Raw genomic sequence first — 16,355 nt, 5'->3', positions numbered from 1 at the left:
TGACTTCAGTCTCCTGCTGCTTTCTCTGCAGTGGCTTAGGCTCCAATGGAACTCTGATATGGTAGACTTCTCCTCTTGACCTTCCAAGTTGTCCTTAACAATCCCTGGATTGAAAGAGCTGGAAATCACCACTATTGCTACTCACCTAATCATTCTATTTCCTATTTCTTATTGACTCTTGTTGGTTTGCCCCAGGAATGACTGGGCTGTCTGCATTCCTCTCTCATCCTTGTGCAGTAGACCTTTCTACAATATCTTCCAAGTTGTTTTCAGTTTTAAAATTGCTTTCCTCATTTTTTTGCTTCTCATGAATTACTTAGAAATATTAAAGTTATTTGGTGTAGCTTTCCATTTCTAGTAGTCTTGATTAATATCTAACTACCAGACTCAAATGGTTCAAGATTGGAATGTGAAGCTAACTTAGCAATGGGCTTGTTAAGGCATCACGTCCCTGGTGTCATGACTTTTGTTGAAAATGAAGGACAATTGTCATCATTTCCATACTAGTCATTTTTTGGGGAAAAAAGTATGAGAAGAAAACAAAAAAATACAGAAAGAAAAAACAAAATAAATTTTTAAGTGAAAATAGTATACCTCATAGTTCCCCCCCATGGGGATGGAATTTTTCATCAAAAGTGTTTTCTTTTTGCTCATTAATCTGCTGAGACAAAATATGTGTACTATAATTGATTATTGGTTAATGTTGCCATCAATGTGCACAATGTTGTTCTGCCCTTATCATTAGTTCATCTAAATCTCTTCAAATATTTCTGAAATCTTTCTACTTGTGATTTGTTAGAAAACAAGATTAATGGCTTTCACATACCATAATTTGTTTAACCATTCCTCAATTGATAGACATCCCGTCCAATTCCAAAAAGTTTTTTTAATACTTTTGTCCATGTGCATCATATGCTTTTCCTTGCTTTAAAGATCTCGTTGGGATGCAAACCCAAAAGTGGTTTGCAGTTGTATAGGAATTTGGCCATCGTTCCAAATTTTTCTCCAAATGGTTGTATCAGTCCACAACCTCACCATTTATATTCCTATTCCTACATCACATTGACCATTGATTATTTTCCTCTTTTATCATACTAGGCAGTCTCATAAGTGTGATGTGGTACCTTGGAAAAATTTTAATTTACATTTTTCTGATAATTATTTAGAACATTTTTCCATGATTAGAGATAGCTTGAATTTATTTGTCTGAAAATTGCCAGTCCCTTTATTGATTGGGTAATGACTTTTTTCTATATAAATGTGAGTTAGGTGAATGTTATAGAATTCTATATGATCCATTTTCCATTTGATAATGATCTCTGTCTCTTGTTTGGTTGTTCTGCTCATTGGCTTATATCACCCTTTTATGTCTAGCTCATGTATCCATTTCTAGTCATTCCTTCCATCTTTTAGCAATCATGGAGACCCAGATTCCTCTGATATAGCAGCCTCCCTTGCCTCTTGTGACTACACCTTAGCTCATCCTACTGTGCTCCCTGGCTACTATGCTCCCTAGGTGTAGAGTGATTGTAGGAATACTATTTGTTCCCCAATGTCACTTCGAGGTTTTCTCTCTCATTCCATTACTCAGTAACTTCACCCACTTTGAGATCTATGCTATGCCTATCTACTACCCATTCAACTTCCTGGCAACTCTTGTTTACAGACCTGGGTCACTTCTCTTCCTTCAACCAGTTAGATAGCTGACTCAAAGTTTTTCTGTCCTCCCCCAATCCTGCCCTCATTAGGAGACTCTATCTTCAAACACACTGTTCCCTCAATTCCTCAACATAGTCACTTCCTATGAGCTACTCCACCCCTCAACTTCAGCCACACACTCCTCCCATCGCCTCTGTGGTACTATGTACTACCTCCATGATTCTATTCCATAATCCCTTATCTGCCCATAAGCTATTGGCTTTCCAACACTCCATTTACCAGCCATTATGCAACCTCTTCTTCATTGACAGTGACCTCTAATCCTTTGTCCTTTCAGGATATAACATCTAACCCATTCTTATGCTAACCTATGCTAAAATGTTTCTAAGGGTCAAATTGTTGGGTCACAATTTTATAATAATGATTTTATGCACATAGAAAATCAGTTGAAATCAATGAAAAACAGAATTGGAAAAATTATTTTCTATAAATATCATTGTTCTAAAGCTACACTTTTTAAAAATGATCTGAAACTCTCAGCTTCCAGCGGGCAAATGATCAATGTGTAGGATCATGCAAAAGGTAAATATTTTGAAAATTCTTCAACATTTTCTGTTGAGATAGCATACAGAATGAGTTGGGTAAAAAAATTAGAAAAAGCAAAAATTAGAAAAATGATTAATTCTAATTAGAAAATTAGAAAAGTAAAAAATATTTTATGTAACTGTGAAATATTGACCATCATAGTTTCACAAATCACAGCTAAAGTGATAGCCACGTAGACAATTGCATGGAAGATTTAAAAGAGTGATGACTTGAATAAGAGATGCAGTGGACAAAGGAGCATTAATATGTATAGGATCAGAGAAGCCATTAGCACGAAGATGAGGATGAAGTGAATAATAACTGATGTGTAACTTAGGGCTTGACAGCCTTTCAGAAATGACAGGAGTTACAGCAAGAGGTGAATTTGAATTTCAAATTTGGATAAGACCTGGGTAATTTGTTGCTTGTACCAGTATAATCAATATACCATTGGTGAGGTCAAGGATCTATAAAAGCATTAAATAAGAATATACACATAAACCTGAAAGGTTTATTGGGGAAAATGATAAAATGATAGTGATATAAGTCGATCTCTTCTGTCTCCCTTCGATTAAATCCTTCACCAATTTAGAGAATCATGGAAAAAAAGATAGGATTTTTGTTACACCTTTGTCTAGAAGACATTTCTTTTTATTCAGTGATGGGTTCTACTCACATCTTTTCCCTTTCTCATCCATTATGAGAATTGATTTCAAAGCATTTTCATGGCAAGCTCTGAGCTACCTTTTCTAGGGAAAATCCCTCTCTCTCTATCTCCTCTTTACTGGCGTAATTGTCTTTTAAATATCTCTCCATATAGGAGCTCACATTGAAACCTTGACCAAAATAATCTTAGAATGTATGAGCTGGGATGTACCTAAGAAATCCATCTAACCCAAGCATTTTCCTTTTACAAATATGATATAGAATAAGATATGATTTATTTGAAATCCCATAGCAAAGTCATGGCGCAGTCAAAACTGGAACTCAGTATCTTTATTGATTGGTCTTTCAAATTTTCCATTCTGTAAAAGAAACCAAGAAAGGACATGGTAACATTCAAAACTTTCAGAGATTGAATGTGATCTATTGAACGGAATATTGGATTTAGAGTCAGAAAATCATTTAAAATCTTTGAGCCTCAGTTTATCTTTAATAAGATCATTATAGTCTGTGACCTCTTAGGTTCTTTCCAACTGAAATCCTTAGATGATGGTAACTTAAGAGTTGAATTGATGAAATGTGTGAAATGAACACAATTGATGCTTTTCTTTCCCTGTACGCAAATGTATTTTACTTGAGAAAATCACTTTTACCCTTTTAAAGTCACTCCTCAAATTCACAGGCTCTGGAAAAATATTTCAAATAAGATTATAAGCATTGATTTTATCTTTTAAACCAGGCATGTACCATCTAATGTGTTTTGAATGTATTTTTTACAGCTATAATGAATTTCAAATAAAATGAATGTGTCTATACAAGTGTAATAGAATATGGAAATGCATAATATTTCTTAGAAGAAAAGGGAATTAATCTAGAATGGAAATAGATCTTTATTTTATCTGTTCTTTAGACTTAGGTAAGTAAATTTTTTGATGTCTAATTTAGGGATATCTTAATAATGAAAGGAATTTAACAAAATATTTGCTTCTTCAACATGGGCCAAAAATCAACATTCATACAAAATAGAATACTTGGGTGATGGACCATAATTTGTTAATACTTATTAGCAGCTTAACCTTTGGATCCCCTCACCAGTATGAGGATATCACATCCCCCATAACTCCCTAACTCATCTCCCTTGGATAAATATGAAGTCAGAGTTCTGCCTTATACTCAGTTCTTGCTCATGTAAAACAATGTTTAGAGAGGTTTCTATAAATTTGGGAAATGACACAGAGCAATGTCATTCAAAGAGATACTTTACTTGTCTACTCTTCCTAAGAGATTCTGACCACAACTTATTTCTGCCTTAAATAACTTGTGCTTTTGGTGGTGTCTTGTAGTCTGATGACAGAGAGATCGGAGCCTCATCAGAATGGCAAGACAAGAGGAACCTGAGCTCTTGGACTCTTAGCAGCAAAACTGGCACGACATCACTATCTTCTGTATGTAATCAACAGCTCAGTTCTTGTGGCTCCAAGCTTTCTCTGAGTCTTTCATGACCATTTCCCTGCCCTCTCTCAGCTGTTGCTGCTTCATTTTCAATTTCCTTAATCCCAAGCATCAGCATGCCTTTCTGTTTGACAACTGGGCTCTAACCTGAGACATTGTTTTTCTCAGTTGTGGATTGGCACTTGGAGAAATAGTTCCAATTAAATGCTTGCATGTATCTCAAAATATATAATTTCAGATGGCCAAGAACATTAATAACTACTATTTCCTGTTTGAGGTTTCACAGAATCACAGGGATAATATGGTTTAGAGTGTGTGCTGTTACAGATGTATAAGCCTTTATTCATAGATATATGTATGTTGAGTTTTCCTACTGTTCTGATGATTGGAAAATTCTCTTCCTGCCTCCAGTTACCACCTAAATATCCACCTTCACAATTCAATAAACATTTCTTAAGTATCTCCTGGATGTCACAAGGTGCTGAGCTTATGGGTAAAAAATGAGGGCAAAGACTGTCCCTCCTTTCATATTGCTTTCAATTCAAAATGAGAGGCAACACCACACAAACGTCATATACATCTATCTGTCTATCTATCCAAATTCATTCATATAAAGAATGCCATAATTTAGTGATGGACTCTCTCATCTAAAGGATGATGATTGAAGACCTCACCCAACTAGGATTTTCTACTATAAAGAGTGAAAGTGACAAGTTGGAAACCAGTCTCTGATCTTGAATCTCTTGGTTATCTCCCAATCGCTCTGTACAAATTGCAGATAATGTAGCTCATCTTCCTCTAGAACTTTTCAAAGAGAAATAAGTTGGAGCATCTCACTAGGCTGGATCTAAACTTAATTCTGTGATCTGTAGTTCTCTGATTCTTCCTGGCATGGGAAATGTATTCACGCTCCAAATGTTTTACTTCCCCTTTTCCTATCCCCTACTTTTCACGTGTTACCCTTTGCTCTTTTTGCTATTGTCATCAAAACTTCCCAAGAAAATCTTGCAAGTAGTAGTTTACTCTTTAGCATAAATTTCATTCACTGTATTTCATCTTTCGAGGGTATTTAAATTTATTCTATCATTAAGATGAGAAAGTATTTCCCATTAATGGAATCACTAAACATCTTAAGGAGCATAAACAGAAGTAAATTTGAGAGCAATAAGAAGTCCTTTTCAGTACCATCCTTTATCATTCTATTATTCTGTTATATTTGCTTTTCTGAACCATTCAGTAATTGAAATTATTTTAGGATTGCAAAGTTATTCTTTGCATCATAATATCCTTGCTTTTCAGCTGCCTCTAAAGGAGATGCAGGAAAGGAGATCATAAGGTTCATGTAGTTTTCTCTTTCTCAATATAACATTTTGATCCATAACAAATTTGGATGATTCACAATTATAAAATATATGTCATTATTGAACTAAATTATACTGTTCATTACTATGGTATTTCCCCTTTATGAGTTTTTGTGTGTTTGTGATACTGGCTATGGAGAAAGGAGACAGATTATGTGTTTGTATTTTTTTATATGTAAGAGAGAAGACTTTTAAAAAATTTTTTATGACTTCATGAAAAAAATAAAAAGATGGGTTTGCTAGGCTGTACAGTTCATAAAACTGTCCCAGCAGTCAGGAGGACCCAAGTTCAAATATGCCCTGAGACTTAACATTTTAAACAGGAAATGACCAAAAAGGGTAATATAGATGCTTTTCTTTCTTTGCTCAAATATACATTTTTTTAGGAATTAACTGTTTTCCCCGATCATTTCACTTCTGAAATTTTCAATGCCTGGTAAAATATTATACTGTAATCACATAAGCACTGATTTGATGTTTTAAAACAGACATGAACCATCTAATGTATTTTGAATGTATTTATTACAACTATTTTGAATTATAAATCCAATGGGTGTGTTTAAATAAACTTGAGTATTTGGCAAGCATAAATTTTTTAAAGAAGGAAATAAGATTAAATTAAAATAGCAATTGATCCATATTTTTATTTAGTTTTAATTCAGGTAAATTAATTATCTGATATCTAATTTAACATATGTTATTAATGAAAGGAATTTAACAAAATATTTGTGTCTTCAACATGGGTCTTTAATCCACTCAATTGGGGATGGAACACAGAATGCCAATGCAGACTAACTGCATAAGTTTTACATCCCCAAACCTTCTTGAGACTAACTTAACTCCCTTGGATGAATGTGAAATCAGAGGTCATACTCAGTTCTTCAATGTGTCAAACACTGTTTAGGGCATTTTCTATAATTTTGTGAAATGCCATGGAGCAATGGCATTCAAAGAGAAAAGAATATACCCATATACTCTTCCTCACAGAATCTGACTACAACTTGCATCTGTTTTAAATAACTTGTACCTTGTATGATGTCTTGTAGAGTGATGACAGAGAGATTGGAGCCTCATCAGAAAGGGGAGACAAGAGAAACCAAAGCTCTCCGACTCTTAGCAGCAACCCTGGCATGATATCACGGTCTTCTGTGTGTGATCAACAGCTTAGTTCTTGTGGCTCCTATCTTTCCCTTAGCCTTTCATGACCATTTCCCTACCCTCTCTCAAGTGATGTGACTTTATTTTGCCATTTTCTTAATTCCAAGCTTCAGAATGCCTTTCTATTTGACAATTGGCCTCTAACCTGAGACAATTCTTTTTCTCAGTTGGGCAGTATCTCTAATGGAAATAGTTCCATTTATATATTTGCATGTATCTCAAAATGTATAATTTCAGATTGGAAAGAACATTAAAAATTAATGTTAACTATTTGAAAATTTATAGAATGACAAAAAAATGTGCTTTAGTGTGTTTCTTGCTAGAATTGTGCATGCATTCATTTGTATATGGATGGTGTTTTCAGTTGGCCTACTTGGTAGATCACAGAATTGGCAAGTATTTTACTCCATGTTCATTTGTTGTTAAGGATCCATGAATGGATTTCCATCCATCAAGATCACAACCATTTGGTTTAGGCTATTTTTAACATTGGGAATTCTTAGTTTTTTAATCTCATGAATTTCTTTTACTAAAGGGAAATCAAATCCTTACTTTTGATCAGGCACTATGCAAAGCACCAGGAGGGGAATACAAAGTTATCCTTTTCCTAATAGCATCCAAGCATTTCAGCTGCCTCAAAAGTAGACTCAGGAGGTTTTATGCTTTCTTAACTTGACATTTTTGTTCATGATAAAACTAGATGATGCCTTATCCTAGAATTTAAATCGTTATAGATTTGAATTATAATGATTCATTACTATGGATTTTCCCCCATATGAGTTTTTAATGTGTCCATGATACTCACTATGAAGAAGAGAAAAATGGAATCTGTGAATTTGGATTTCTTTAAAATGTGAAAGAGAAGTTGTTTTAAAGTATCTTTGACATGACTTGATTAAAAAAATAAAAAGGTGGGGTTGCTAGCTTGCACAGTGGATAGAGAGCTGTCCCTGAAGTCAGAGGTCCCTGAGTTCAAATTTGGCCTCAGTCCCTTAATAGTTACTTGCTGTGTGATCCTGAGCAAGTCACTTCAAAACTTATTGTCTCACAAAAAACATAAAATTAAAAGCTCTTTTTTGTGGATTATCTCATGTTGAATGCAACAGTTTTCTCCAACATTATAAAGCTCCCTCATGAGCCTAAGCCGCACAGAAAAATCCAAGAGAATGAAGAATATAATGTGATAAGCTTTTGTAAGTGCACCACACTCAAGGACCATCAGAGTACCATATTGGAAAGGGAATACTGATGGACAGTCAACTTGTCTGTAGCATGAATATAAGGACTATATTTGGGAAATTGTATATGTCTTTCTTTTTCATAACATGCTTCTTGATAGCAAAGTATTGTGTAATGATAAGATTCCCTTATGGATAACCAGATTGACAGAACCTCTGATTTGAAAGAAACTGTAAAATCCAAATTCAGTGTGACCAATTCTCTGTATGCCATCACAGACAAGTTGTCATTTAACCTTCATTTGAAAGCTCTTAATGAAAAGAAAGCCAGTAATTTCTGCAGCTAGGTGGCACAGTGGTTGGAGACCCAACCTGGAAGCACCTGATTTCAAATTTGGCCTCAGAGACTTGATACTTACTAGCTGGGCAAATCACTTAACCCTTACTTGGAAAAAAAAGAAAACTACTAAGTCTCTTTGCATTTTGTTCCCTTCACCCACTCCTAGTTTTCAGTATGTTTCTCTTTATATGAAATCTAGATCTACCTCTGCTCCATTCAGTCTGCTTTTTCCCTTAGCTCTGACTTCAGAGGGCAAGTCCTTCCAGACAGATTCTGTTCCTACTTACAATTTCTCTTCTCCAGACTAAACCTTGAAATCTCAGGAAGATCCCACTTCATGCATTCCCCTCTAAGAGGATCTCCAACTTAGCCTGTATGGATTCAGTTGGTATATTCCTGTTTGTCCATTGTCTCGCTCCCTCTCACCACAACTATCTAGGGAGATTAGGAGCACATTGAGAGGAAGGAGAAGATTCTGCTTTTCCTTTTCTCCCCAGTACTTAGACCTCTGACTGTCATAGTGCAATCACTGAATACATCAAATTTTATCATTTGTCATCTCCACTTTCTTGAACCCATCACATTTTTGGCATAGTTTCCATCTTCTCTCTCAATCCTAGATGTCCACTTATCTATTCAAGCTTTTCAGTGTCCTTGAATATTGAATATTCCTATTATTCCTAGCAAAGTTGTCCAGTGACTAGACTTTTTTAGCATACAATTAGAAACACTATAAGCCAACAGCAAGGAGAGAATATACTAAAATATACAACTGAGAATTCTACAGTTAGTAGAAAGAAAATTAGATATTTAACATGAACCCAATATGAGACACATAGACCTATATTTGAAGAAATAGAAAACTTTCAGGAATATTTGAATAAAATGATTAGAAAAAATTACTCATGGTTGAATAGAAAAAGCATGGTACTCCCCCTTAAGTAATTTCTACATTTGACACCATTCTTATTAAAATCCCAAAATGGAATATTTTGTAGACATGGATATAATGATTCTATAATTCGTTTGGAAAAAAAGAATGACAGAGTCAAGTAATGGTGATGGTGCTGACTGGCACATTGATGATGGAATGAAGGCAGGTTAATAGACTTTAAAATTTATTATAGAGTGACACCTAGTCAAATTGTTTGCTGCTTATCTAAAAATAGACTCACTAATTGAAGAGTCTAAGAAATTCTGAAAAGATAGCTGGTAATTAAAACATTAAATTAATGTTGAACCTAATAAAATAATGGGGAAAGGGAATGAACTATAATATATGCTTTTAGGGACAATGAGTGACAACAGGAAGCAATTATTTTAGAACTACAAATCATAAATGATCTCATTATAAATTCTATAAAGACCAATGAATATGTGTATATGCACATAAGAATGTTACAAGAAAAATAGCAAATAAAATTAAGAATATCTTGTACTATTTAAATGTAGAGAAGAAACCATTTTTTAATATGAAAATTGTTTCTCAGAACAAGTTTTTGCGTCACAGTAATGGTAAAATAATTTTTTGCACAATGAAAATCAATTGATATGAATGAAGAGAAACAATGGGAAAAATTATTCTCCATAAACATGACTGGTTAAAGTTACAGTTTTTGAAGTGATCCAAACCTGTCAAGCCCCAGTGGGCAAATAGTGAAAGTGTAGGATCTTAGGAAATGTAAATACTTCAAAGTATCTTCAGCACTGCTACTCATTAAGATAGCTTACTGCAGAATATTTGTGAAATACTTCAGCTCAACATGCATTAAGTAAGAAAAGAAAAATTATTCAAATGTAACAGTGAAACATGATCAACGAACAGAAATCACATGTACGGGTGACACTGAATAAGTGACAACAGCCACATAGACAGATACATGGCAGGTTTAATAACAGTGATAACTTGCACAAGGGATGCAATGGACAAAGCACATTAAAAAGCTGAGGATCACAGAAGCCATTAGGACTAAGATGAACTTAGAAGAATAACATATGTGCAATGAGAATGGCCTCCAGAAATGAAAGAATTTACACAAAAGATAAATTAGAACTGTATAAGCTGAGATGTCCTGGGTAATTTCTGACTTTTCCCAGAATAATCAGTACACCATTGGTGATGTCACAGATCCATACAAGTATTAAATATGGAGGAAGTTGTATCATTAAGCAGATAATATGCAGAGAAACCCAAAGTTCTCATTGGAGAAAATGATGGTTAAATAGGATGCACTCTCCTATCTCCTTTCTTTTGAAAACTAGACCAATTTCAATTGTCTTAGCAAAAAAGATGGGATTTTTGTTGTACCTTGTGGTAGAAGATATTTCTTTTTTTTCCTTTTTCATCCCATATTAGAATTGATTTCATTGCATTGAGTCTGATTGTCATGGCAGGTTTCTGTTGGCATTATTTACCTTTCTCTAGGGAAAGCCTACAACGGATCCCTCTCCCTATCTCCCCTTTAGTGGCTTGCCTTTTAACTTCATCTCCCAAAATAGGAGCTCTCATTGGAAGCTTTACCAGAAAAACCATAGAATATTTGAGCAGGGATGTACATAAGAAATCCATTTAACCTAACTGTCTTCTTTTTACAAATGAGATATTTTAAAGGGAAATTATTTATCTGAAATCTCATTGCAAAAATCATGGCAGAGCCAATACTGAAACAAGGAAATTATCTTTACTAAGTGTTTTTCCCATTTTCCTCACTGTAAAAGAAATCACGAAAGGTCATACTAAAAACTTGCAGAAATTTATTGTAATCTGTTGAAGAGGAGTTTTAGAGTCAGGAAATCATTTAATATCTTTGAGCCTCTGTTATATCTTTAAATGAAAGTATTATAGTCTGTGATTTCTCAGATTATTTCCAACTCACCTTTAGACACATCTCGCCTTAGATGATGACAACTTAATAAGACATGAAATGAGTGAAATGAGCATTATAGATGTTTTCCCTTCTCTGTTTCCATATAAATTTTATAAGGAAAAATGTCTTTGGCCAACTTCATTCCACTGCTCAAATTCCCAATCTCTGGAAAAAATAATTTAAAGAAGCATTACAGCTTTGGGTTGTTGTGTAAAAACAGCTATGTGTCATCTAATGTATTTTCAATGTATTATAAGTTTTCCGAATTTCAAATAAAATGGATGGATATATATATATATATATACATATATATACACATATGTATTTATAATTATAATGGCATATGGTAATACAAAAGATTTTTTAAGGAGAAAAAGAAATTAACTAGAAGAGAAATAGATCTTTAAATTATTTGATCTCTAATTTTAGGATATGTTAATATTGAAAGAAATTAAATAAAATAATTATATCTTGAACATGGGCTGTGACCCTCTCAATTGGTGTAAAGTTGAATAACAAACTATATTAGAAAATAGAAGACTTGGATGTTCGACTATAAAATGTGGATTCTTATTAACACCATAACTTTTGGATCCCTTCACCATGGTGAGGCCATCCCCAGCCCACACTCCACACCCCACCTCATAACTCCTTACAACATCTCACTTGGTTTAATCCTAAATTACAGGTCTAAAGGCCACTTCCTCCCCATGTGAAATGGTTTTAGAGAAGTTTAAAAATTTGGGAAATGCCACGGAGCAATGGCATTCTAAGAGACAAAGATGTCACCTGTTTACTTTTCCTCATAGATTCTGACCCCAACATGTTTCTGTCCTAAATAACCTGTGCCTTCTATGATGTCTTCTAGAGTGAGAACAGACAGATCAGAGCCTCATCAGAAAGGTGAGACAAGAGGAACCTGAGCTCTTGGACTCTTAGCAGCAACTCTGGCATGACATCACTGTCTTCTGTATGTAATCAACAGCTCAGTTCTTGTGGCTCCTAGCTTTCCCTTAGTCTTTCATGCCCATTTCCCTGCCCTGTCTCAGCTGATATTGCTTCAATTTGCCAAGCATCAGCATGTCTTTCTATTTGGCAACTACCCTCTCGAGACTTTTCTCAGCTGTGTATCAGCTCTAAAAGAAATCATTCCATTTACAGGTTTTCATGGATCTCAAAATATGTCATTCATGATTTCCATCCTTATTAATAACTAACATTTCCTGTTTGAGATTTAACAGAATCATAGGGTTAATATGGGAAAGAGAGTGTTTTCTTAGATATGCCTGCATTTGTAGAAATGTGTGTGTTTAGTTTGCCTATTTGGCCGATTCCCAGGCTAATTCTATTCCTTCCTGAAGTTACCATTTAAATATCCACATTTTTTGATTCAATAAACATTTCATAAATATCTCCTTTGTGTCACAAGGAGCTGAGCATTGGGATAAAAGAGATGTCAAAGAAAGTCCCTGCCTTCCAGGAGGCTCTAATCTGAAGGGAGAAACAACAGTCAAACAAATGTATATAAATGCCATGCTTTAGTGCAGACCCTCTCATTCAGAGGATGATTATCTAAATCATCCAACTAGAATATTCTCCTCTAAACAGTCAATGAGAGAAGCTGGAAAACAGCCTCTGATCTTTGAAACTGTTGGCTGTCTCCCAATGTCTCACTCCAACTTTGAGACAATGTAGTTCACCTTCTTCCAGAGCTGCTCAGATAGAAATGATTTGAAGCATCTCACAAGGCTGGTCCTAAGTTTAATTGTAGGACCTTTAGTTCTCTAATTGTAGTCTGTCGGGGTCATGTATTCACACTCACAGTGTACCTGATCCTCTCCTCTAGTTCCTGCTTTTCATATGTTTTCCTTTGCTCTTTTCTGGATTATCACCAAAAACTTTCCCTAGAAAATCCTCCTAGCAGTCGTTTACATCTTAGTATGAATCTCAACCACTGTCATTTATCTCTGAGGGGTATTTAAATTTCATTAAGATATGAATCTATTTCATAGTAAAGGACTTACAAAGCTTCTTAGATGCATAAAGGGAAGTAAACTTGGAGACAGTAAGTGGTCCTTTCCAGTATACTCCTGTTTCACTCTATCCTTGCATTAGATATCACTCAGGTTCTATTATTTTTAGCAATTTAAAGTTTTGCTTTGGACCCCAACATCCATTCTGTTCAGCTTCCTCAAAAAAAGGTGACTCAGGAAAGCAGGAAAGTGTCTGTAAAGTTCACAGGCTTTCTTGGTATGACATTATTGTCTGTGACAAATGATGCCTCACTATAGAGTTTATACCTTTGTAGAAAGAAATTATGTCCCGCTTATGAGTTTTTATGTGTCCATGATACTGATTATGGACAAAGAACAACAGAATATGTGAGGATATATTTTTTAAAATGTAAAAGAGAAGACAATTTTTTTTCTTGAATTCATGAAAAAAAATGAAAAATTTGGGGTTGATAAATTATACAGTGCAGAGAGCATTGCCTATGGAGTCAGGAGGAGCTGAGTTCAAAGTCAGGAGGACCTGCCCCCAGACTCTCGATATTGACTTGCTGTGTGACCCTAGATAATTCGCTTTAACCTTGATTGTCTCAGAAAAAAAAGTTCATGTTTGCAGATTTTCTCATGCTGATAGCAGTTCTGTAAAATTGCAATGCTTCTTCAAGAGCCTAAGTCAGGATCAACGAAGAAAACACCCAGAGAATGTATTGTCATATGTCACTGGAAGGGCAATGCACTTAGGGAGCATCAGTGCATCCTTGTTGAAAAGGGGCTACAGATGGATAGTGAACGTACCTATGCTTTGAATTGTGGGACTCCATTTGGGAAATTGTGTCTTTTTCCCATATGATTCTTGAGAGCAAAGTCTTCCTTATATATTGCAAACAATCTCTTCTGGATAATCAGATTAACAGAACCTCTGGGTTGAAAGCACCTATTTCATCCAAATTATATCTGATCGCAAATTCTCTCCATATCATCTTCATTAGAAGGCCCCAAGAGAATAGAAAACCTATAAAAGATGCCACCAGATCACACAGTGGATAGAGGCACAACCTGGGAGGACCTCAGTTCAAATTTAGCCTTAGATACTTGATATTTACTAGCTATATGACCTTGGGCAAGTCACTTAATCCTTTTGCTTTGGGAAAAAACAGAAAAGAAAGAAAGCTAGGAATCTCTTTGTAATCTTAGCTTTAGATTATACTACTTGTTAGGAAACTCCTCTTTCCATGAAGCCTAACATTCCTTCTGCTCCATTCAGTCAGATATCTCCTCTAGTTCTGACCTCAGAGGGCAAGCAAGTTCTTCAAGACAGATTGTTTCTACTCAAATGTTCTCTTCTCCTGACTAAATCAAATTTCAGTTAAGATTTGACTTCATGTTCTTGCCTCCGAGATGATCTCCAACTTAGCCTGTATAGATTCATTTTGTACAATCTGTTTGCTTATTGTCTCTCTCCCCCTTTTACCTCAACCCTCTTGATTAGGAACACATTGAGAGCCAGGAGAATGTTGTACTTTTCTTTCTCTCCCCACACCTTAAAACTATGACTGTCATATAGCAATCACTGAATACCAGAAATTTTATCATTTGTCATCCCCACTGTTTTCAGCCCACCATGGTTTGGCATAGTTTCCATCTTCTCACAGCCCTTGCTGAGTACCTCTCTATTCCACTTTTACAATATCTTTTAACACTGACTATTACTATTATTCCTAACAAAGGTGCCAAATGACACCACTTCTTTTTAGCATACAATTGAAAATACTATACACCAACATCTTGGAAGGGATATCAGAAAATGAAGAACTGAGATGCCCATAGTCACAAGAAAGAAAATTATATATTTAATATGAGCACAACATGAGACATAAACACCCATAATATAAAACTCTCAGTAATACTGGAATAAATAAAGTATTTCATGGTTCAAGAGAATAATAATGCAGATAATCCCCTAGGTGCTTTCCTCATTGGGCAACATTCTTGGTAAAATCCTGATATGGAATTTTTGGTAGACATGGGTGAAATTATAGCATCAATTGTTTGGAAAAAATCAAGAATTCCATTTAAACAATTTTAATCGTAGTGGTGCTTGCTGACATATTGATGCTGGAATGAAGAAAGGTTAATAGACTTTAAAATGCATTTTAAAATGACAACTATGGGCAGCTAGGTGGAGCAATGGATAGAGTACAGTCATGGCAGTCCAAAGGACAAGAGTTCCAAAATTATCTAGATGTGTGACCCTGGGTAAGTCATTTAAATCCATTGCCTTGCAAAAAACAATTTTAAAAAATCCAAATAAAAATAAAGTGATACCTAGTAAAATGGCATGTTACTTACGTAAAAATAGACTCACTAATAAAAGAGTTTAAAAAATTGAAAAAATAGCATGTAAAAAATATAAAAGTTGAATTTAATGAAATTGGGTAGAAAGAGGAAAAAATAAGAAATGCTATTAAGAATAACAGGGACCAAAAATTTTAGAACAACAATGCATAAATGAACTCATTATAAATTGAATACAGAATAAAAAATATGTGTATATGCACATACTCATGGCTAAATAAGTAGAGTGAATAAAAAGGACCCAAATACCATTTAAATGTGGGGATGAAACAATGTCTTTGTCTTAATGCTTAAAAGTTTTTCAGGAAGGGGGCGGCTAGGTGGCGCAGTGAATAGAGCACCGGCCTTGGAGTCAGGAGTACCTGGGTTCAAATCTGACCTCAGACACTTAATAAATACCTAGCCATGTGGCCTTGGGCAAGCCACTTAACCCCAAAGCCTTGAAAAATCTAAAAAAAACAAAAAAAGTTTCTCAGGGACAGGTTGTTGGTCAAAATTCTAAAATAATGATTTTGTGCACAAGAAAAATATGTTGAAATCAGTGAAAAATAAAATTGGAAAATTATTTTCAATAAATATGATTATCTAAACCTACACTTTTTAGAAACAATCTGAAAATCTCAGTCTTCAGTGGACAAATGGTCAATGTGTAGAATCATACAAAAGGTAAATATTTTGAAAATTTTTCAACATTGCCAGTTATTAAGATAGCATACTGTGGAATGATT

Source organism: Macrotis lagotis, chromosome 1 (assembly GCF_037893015.1).
Source record: "Macrotis lagotis isolate mMagLag1 chromosome 1, bilby.v1.9.chrom.fasta, whole genome shotgun sequence".
Classification (NCBI taxonomy): domain Eukaryota; kingdom Metazoa; phylum Chordata; class Mammalia; order Peramelemorphia; family Peramelidae; genus Macrotis; species Macrotis lagotis.
This window is presented reverse-complemented; position numbering follows the sequence as displayed.